Here is a 7,954-nt window from a genome sequence, read left to right as displayed (position 1 = left end):
CTTAAAATTGCAAAAATCAAAATTGACTTTTGTATCTGTAGAAATCGTTATAACTGAATAACGGATGTAAATTGTTTTCTGAATTCTAACTCCATAAAAAAGTGTAATTAACCACTTATAAAAGAAGTATAGTTCTATGTATTAACTATAAAAATTGATTTACGCAATTATGCTCGTTACATGCACTAACAGTATAAAAATATTTAAATTAGAGGTGACAAAATGGTTAAAATAAAACAGTTATACACCCATATTAGCCATCAAAAAATGGGTTGGATAATGAACCATTTAAAAACGGGTCGAATATGGAGAAAGAACAGTCCTCACCCTTACACTCCAATGCCATGGAATGGAAGATATAAAAGCAAAGGAAGATGCAGAAGCTAAGGAGGATACAGAAGCTAAGGAAAATGTAGAAGAAAAGGTAGATACAAAAGGAAAGGAAAAACAATCCGCATCTCCATCGCTCCTGCTATATCCCTGTGCAGAACCAGAGGAGGATACCTATGACGGCTTGAAGTTGGAGGTTGAAAGTCCTGCGGTGTACGAAGTAATGCAGCGATTTTTCCCATACAAAAAACGAAGTACTGCTTCCCGTGAGGAAAAGGCGGAATACATGAATTCGGTCCTACGCAAGTATCTTCCCGACCAAGGCGAAGTAAGTATTACTAGCTAGAAATAACTTTACTTTTAAGTTCAAGTTGATTAATTATCTGTAATATGCCGTCGGATCGAGTAGTCAAGTCAATTAGATGACTGTCGCAATTACCACAAATTAAATTCCGAGTTTCTGATAAAATGTCGCGGCCATAGCTTCAATAGATTAATTTCTCTTAGTTTTATTTGTTTCCGGTTCTATTTTATACTATTCAACGAGTATAAGACCTCAAGAGGATGATTTTCCCAATTCGTATGTTATTGGTGTTGGAGTTATGATAGTCAATGTATTAATTGAATCTATTTTCGAGTTCAAGTAGATTAATTATCTGTAATATGCCGTCGGAGTAGTCAAGTCAATTAGATGATTTACCGCAAATTAAATTCCAAGTTTTTGATAAATTGTGGCGGCCATAGCTTCAATAGATTAATTTCTCTTAGCTTTATATGTTTCCGGTTCTATTTTATACTATTCAATGAGTATAAAACCTCAAGAGGATGATTTTCCCAATTCGTATGTTATTGGTGTTGGAGTTATGATAATATAAATACGTAATGAGTAATTGATGAATCTGACTGGGGGTGGGTGCAGTAGATCTAGGATTTGTGTAGGCGCTGATGAATGTTGGTCAATGCTCTCCTGATCTGTTATGTGTTTGGGCCTTAGGGCAATGAATTTAGAGAAAGGCTATACTTAAAACCTAAGGACAGCTTGTAGCATTGATTTGAATTTGTGATTCGATCAAATACATTGATTATCTAATATGCAATCAGAGTAGTCCAGTCATTTAGGACCTTTTGGCTGCTAAATGCTTGTGTTTTTAACTGTGTTTCTATGGAAAATGCAGAAGCTTAAAGAAGAATAAAGGGAACAAATTCTGTCAAACTATCAGGTATTCAACATGACAAACGTTTGCAATATTATGTCGATGTTAATTTTCTTTCTTTTTAATACCCTTTAAGTTTCAGCCTCTACACGTGGAGTTGTATACCCTGCAACCTACAGATTTCTTTGTCCATTCATTTCTTAAGGCGATCAATCAGAATACAGAGGAAGGCTACAGAAGTATAATGTCTGAACCCTGTCCAGGTGTTTTTACATTTGATATGCTTCAGCCACGTTTTTTGTGAGATGATGATGGCTGAGGTACGTACTGTCATGCTTGTTGTTGCTTGACAGAATTTTTTTTCCTTTTTGTTTTCTTATCAAATAGAGTTATAATAATTGCTTAGGTAGAACATTTTGAAAATTGGATCCGTGAGACAGACCTTGTGGTTAAGCGTCGCAAACCTACAAACACAATGTCGACTTGTCTCGATGATTTTGGGCTTCACCACATGCTTGACAAGTTAATGGAGGATTTTATATGTCCCATTTCAGAAGGTAAGAGCAAAATATATGAACAGTTTATGAAATAGAGATGGAGGTTGTATGTTAATTATTCTTTGATACATAACTGTGCAGTCTTTTTAGCTGAATTTGGTGGATCAACTCTGGATTCTCATGATGCTTTTGTTGAGTATGGGACGGACAAGGACGTTGACTTGAGTATGTAAAATCAGTAGTTACATCAATTGACTTTGTTATATATGCGACCATTGAGCGTTGTGGAAGCCAAATGTATATAGTGTGAATGAGTCACAACTACTATACCAAAAATTATGACAGCCACTAAATAATAAATAAGACAATAATACAACAATAAAAGGAACACCAGAATTTACGAGGTTCGGCTAATTTTGCCTACTTCCTCAGACACAACCAATATTTTATTCCACTCCAAAATACAAGTGAAATAATACTAAAAAGAGAAGATACAAATGTCTTAAGAAGATGAGAAGGCAAATGAGAAGTGTGTTTAAATCCTAAACATTAGGCCTCCTTTTATAGGTTGGTACTTCACCGATGTGGGACTTCGGCACAACAAATCTGCACCTTGGCAAAATTCCACATCTTCAATTTTCTCTCAATAACAAAGTTTGATTGTGTTTTTATCTTCGATCTTCAGTGTTCAACAATGTTGATCAAATCCAAACAATGTTGAAACTTGACCGCAGTCACCACTTTTGACAGCATATCAGCAGAATTCTCTGTAGTATGAATTTTCATCACCGTGACTCCACCTTCTTCTATGATTTCTCATACGAAATGATATCGAACATCAATGTTCTTCGTCCTTGCATGATAAACTTGGTTCTTCGCTAATTGAATAGCACTTTGACTATCACAAAAAAATTGTGATACTTTTTTGTCCAATACCAAGCTCTTTTAGCAATCCTTGAAGCCAAATTGCCTCTTTCACAACCTCTGTAATAGCCATGTACTCTGCCTCTGTTGTAGACAAAGCAACTGTTGACTGCAAAGTAGACTTCCAACTAACTGGTGCCTTTGCAAAAGTAAACACATAACCAGTAGTTGATCTTCGTTTGTCCAGATCACCCGCAAAATCTGAGTCACAATATCCAACTACAGACTGATTGTCTTCCTGCTCAAAAACTAACCCGACATCTACAGTATTATGAATATACCGTAGAATCCACTTCACAGCTTGCCAATGCTCCTTCCCTGGATTGTGCATATATCTGCTAATAACTCCAACAGCTTGTGAAATGTCAGGCCTTGTGCAAACCATTGCATACATCAAGCTACCAACAACATTTGCGTATGGTACCTTTGACATATACTCTAGGAAAAATAAATTTTCCCTCAAACTCCACCTGCTTAGAAGCACCTTCATTTTGTTTGGTATCTTCTGTTACCTTATTTACCATAGCAGATTCATCAAAGGTAACATCCCTGCTGAATATTACTTTCTTTGTCATAGGACACCATAAGCGATATCCTTTGACTCCAGAAGTAATTCCCATAAAAATAGCCTTCTTTGCCCTTGGATCCAATTTTGACTCTGTCACATGATAATATGCAGTTGAGCCAAACACGTGCAAAGAGTCATAATCTACAGCAGGCTTTCCATACCATTTTTCAAATGGTGTCTTGCCATCAATAGCAGCAGATGGTAGACGATTAATGAGGTGGCATGCATATGTAATTGCCTCAGCCCAAAATTCTTTGCCCAAGCCAGCATTGGACAACATACACCGTACCTTCTCCAGCAAGGTCCGGTTCATACGTTCTGCCACTCCATTTTGTTGTGGTGTATGTCTAACAGTGAAGTGTCGGACGATGCCATCATTTTCACAGACCTTATTGAAATGATCATTTTTGTATTCACCTCCATTGTCTGTGCGAATACACTTGATCCTCTTGCCTGTTTGATTCTCCACCATCGTCTTCCATTTGAGAAAAATTCCCAACACTTCATCTTTGCTCTTCATTGTATACACCCATACTCTTCGGGAAAAATCATCAACAAAGGTTACAAAATAGTGCTTCCCACCCAATGAAGGTGTTTTGGAAGGACCCCAAACATCTGAGTGTTTTGACACAATGCTCACAAAACTCCAAGTTGCAAGTCTTTACTCCTTTTAACAAAACTTGATCTGATAGAGTTTTCAAGGATTTTTCTCCAGCATGTCCCATGCTCATGTGCCATAGCCTGGCTGCTTCTGCCTCTTTGTCGTCACTAGATGTCACTATCGCTGTCCCAATAATTGTACTACCACAATAGCGGTACATGTTAGTGTTCTTCCGATTGGCCTTCATTACCACTAGTGCACCAGAGCATATTCTCATCACTCCATTTTCTGCAATGCTTTTGAACCATTTTGATTCTAGGGCTCCCATAGAGATGAGATTCTTCTTCAAACCCGGTACATATCGAACATCTGTTAATGTTCTGATCATTCCATCATGGTTCCTTAATCGTATTGAACCAATGCCATATGAGGTAAGAGGGCTATTGTCTGCTGTGTGGATGACTCCATATTCTCCTTCTTGAAAATCCACGAACCAGTCCCTGTTGGGACACATATGATAGCTACAAGCCGAGTCCATCAACCATATGTCTGATGATGTTGATGACTCTGTTGTAACTAATGAGAAGTCTGAATCATCACAATCAGCTACATTTGAATCTATAATGGCCTTTCCATTGTTATGTTTGGCCTTATTCTCCAACTTCCGACAGTCATTCTTCCAGTGCCTCTTTTCTCGACAAAAAACACATTCATCTTTGTTGGGTCTAGATCTTGACTTGGATCTTCCCTTCTTTGTCCTCGTTTGATTTTGAGGACGACCACTCACAACCAGTGCTTCTCCTTCTCCGCCCTTCTGTTTTTCTCCCTTTCTTTGTTCATAGTTGTACAAACTTCTCTGAAAGAAACTTCATCATTTCCATGGAGTAGAGTAGTTTCAAGATGTTCGTACTCTTTAGGAAGTGACCCCAACAACATCAAGGCCAAGTCACCATCATCAAAAGTTGCATCCATATTTTGCAAATTTGTGACCAACTTATTGAAACTGGTGATATGTTCATTCATTGTGGTACCAGGAAAATAGGTGAAGCAAAACAGTCTCTTCTTCATGTACAATTTATTTTGACTATTTTTCTTCAAAAATTTATCCTCCAGTGCTTTCAATAATTTACTTGCAGAAGTTTCCTTTGTGTATGAATATTTCTGCTCTCTAGCAAGGTAGGATCGAATGGTACCGCAAACAACACATTGATAATTTTCTAATCTTTTTCTTCAATAACATCTGGTTTCTTTTCTTCAATGGGAAGATCTAGCCCTTGTTGAAAAAGGACATCTAGAACCTCCCATTGCCACATCCCAAAATGTCCTAACCCGTCAAAAATTTTTACCACAAATTTTGCATTTGACACAATTCTTGTCATAAGCGAAGATGCCAACGATGACGTATTATTGACACTTGATATAGATTCTTCTTGTTTATTGTCTCCCATTTTGACACAAACATTATTTAATAGCTGACGACACAAATCAAGATTATTTCATTTCTGGTGTGGAAGATCAGACTAAGCTGCAACCACAGAGCATACTCAGACAGAACCTTGACCCAGTTACCAAGATAAATCTTTTCTGATGCGGAAGATCAGACTATGCTGCCACCACAGAGCATACTTAGACAGAACCTTGGCTCTGATACCAATATAAATCTTTTCTGATGTGGAAGATCATACTATGTTGCAACCACAGAGCATACTTAAACAGAACCTTGGCTCTGATACCAATTGTTGCGGAAGCCAAATGTATATAGTGTGAATGAGTCACAACTACTATACCCAAAATTATGACAGCCACTAAATAATAAATAAGACAATAATACAACAATAAAAGGAACACAAGAATTTACGAGGTCCGGCCAATTTTGCCTACTTCCTCGGACACAATCAATATTTTTTTCCAATCCAAAATACAAGTGAAATAATACTAAAGAGAGAAGATACAAATGCCTTAAGAAAATGAGAAGGAAAATGAGAGGTGTGTTTAAATCCTAAACATTAAGCCTCCTTTTATAGGGTGAAGTACCAACCAAAATTGGTACTTCACTGATATGGGACTTTGGCACAACATTGAGCACTATAATACTTAAAAATCTGTTGATTTTAATTTTTCCTCAAGTTTCCATGTTCACGATGCTGACTTCATCTTGAACGTGTGCTTAGGAAAGCAGTTCACAGTGGAGACTTATTCTTCCGAGGTGTGCGGTGTGAGGAGCATGTCAACATTGAAGCACAACCTGAGATAATTATAAATAGTTCAATTTGTATTCTCAAGATGATTGATAATTCCTTAGAATCCCTCTATATTTTGGTGAAAAAGTCATACTCCATTAGTAATCGGGTGCACAATAATTGTTTCAACAAGAGATATTTGAATATTCGCAATTAGGGGTGTGCATTCGATTTATCAATTCAATTTTGACATTTATCTATAATTACTTATCGATTATTGATTTGTACATATGCTTATCGTTATCGTTTCAATAAGGTTTCGGTTTTTTCGATTTCGATTTATCAATTTTTGGGGCTTATCGATTCGGTTATCGATTACACCAATAAGAAAATTTGCGGGATTCGACGGAAAGTATATCGTTATAAACACGCCTAACTAATATGGACAAAAAGAAGCTAAAATAAGACGAACATCGTTTATAACATAAAAATTGTGTTAATAAGCACATGCAACGAAATTAAAGTAAGAGATCAAATGTATGCCACCAACACTCCAACGGTATATAAAAAAAAATACATCATCACGGCTAATTCTGTTTTCCATTAATTTGAACTTCAATCCATTAAGTTTTAAATATGATCATTCCTTAGATGTGGTAGAGAAAATAATAGGGTTAGGGATCTAGGATAAAGGAAAGGGTATTATAGAATAAGTGTAATTTTTTTTTTGTCTTTTTAGTATATCTTATCGGTTTATCGATAAACCGATAACCAAAAATGACAAAATCGAAATCGAAATCGATAAATCGATAAGGAAAATTTCAAAATCGAAATCGAAATCGATAAATCAATAAACCGATAAACCGATATCGATAAACCAATAACAAATAATCGATTCGATTTATCGATAAACCGATTCGAATGCACACCCCTAATTCGCATGTCGTGGGACGCGCGATCCTTCATTGTGGTCGCCATAGGCGAGGTGCTAGAGCTACCACATCTGGGCAGAGGATCAACATGTTGCTATTGTGCAGAAGGTAAATTCCCTTGACTTACACGTTCATATATTATACTAATACTACTGTTCGCTAATTACAATTACTTTAATTTTACAGTTCCGTTTTCAGAGATTTGAGTAAGTACAGGACTGATCTTTCTGGATGGTGTGTGATGTGCAAGTCTGAGAAGGAGGAAAAGAGAAGGCAAGCAATTTCTGCTTTCAAAATGGTAGGTTCCTAGTATTGTCATATTTTTTGTTTTGTGTGACTACTGGCAAATAGTACTAGTAATCATTAGGTAATGTACTTAAATCGTTCTTCTAATCCGTTTTCAGGTGCTGCGCTGATGGAGAATATTTCATAACTGTATTGGTCAAAATATGACCGTCACGACCAAGTTGACCGACGCCCCGCCTCAATAACTGGGCAGTGAAAATCAACAGAGCCCACTCCATTTCTCCTCTATGACATCCGATAAATCGGTAAGAATAACGCCTAAAATCATGATCAAGACACATTAGCGGGTAGAAGATGTCGAGTCAAGCAAATGGCAAGGATACCCTGACTATATATAGCCAGGGAGAGCTCTCTCCATAGGGGGCGCTTCAGCGATCTCTCTAAGAGAAAACAAAAAGCTCTCTTCTTGTATTCTAGAAAAAGAAGAAATGAACTCGAAGAAAATATGTAAGCCTACTTCCT

General features: G+C 37.0%; 1 pseudogene; it reads left to right on the top strand.

Moving 5' to 3' along the window:
* The first annotated feature begins 349 nt into the window (after positions 1-349).
* LOC104219967 (2-oxoglutarate and iron-dependent oxygenase domain-containing protein CP2-like) lies at positions 350-7,602 on the top strand (annotated as a pseudogene).
* The last annotated feature ends 352 nt before the right edge of the window (positions 7,603-7,954 follow it).

The sequence above is a fragment of the Nicotiana sylvestris genome, chromosome 4 (genome assembly GCF_000393655.2).
Source record: "Nicotiana sylvestris chromosome 4, ASM39365v2, whole genome shotgun sequence".
In the NCBI taxonomy this organism is placed as follows: Eukaryota; Viridiplantae; Streptophyta; class Magnoliopsida; order Solanales; family Solanaceae; genus Nicotiana; species Nicotiana sylvestris.
Note: the sequence above shows the minus strand (reverse complement) of the source record. Positions and strands in the feature narration are given on the sequence as shown.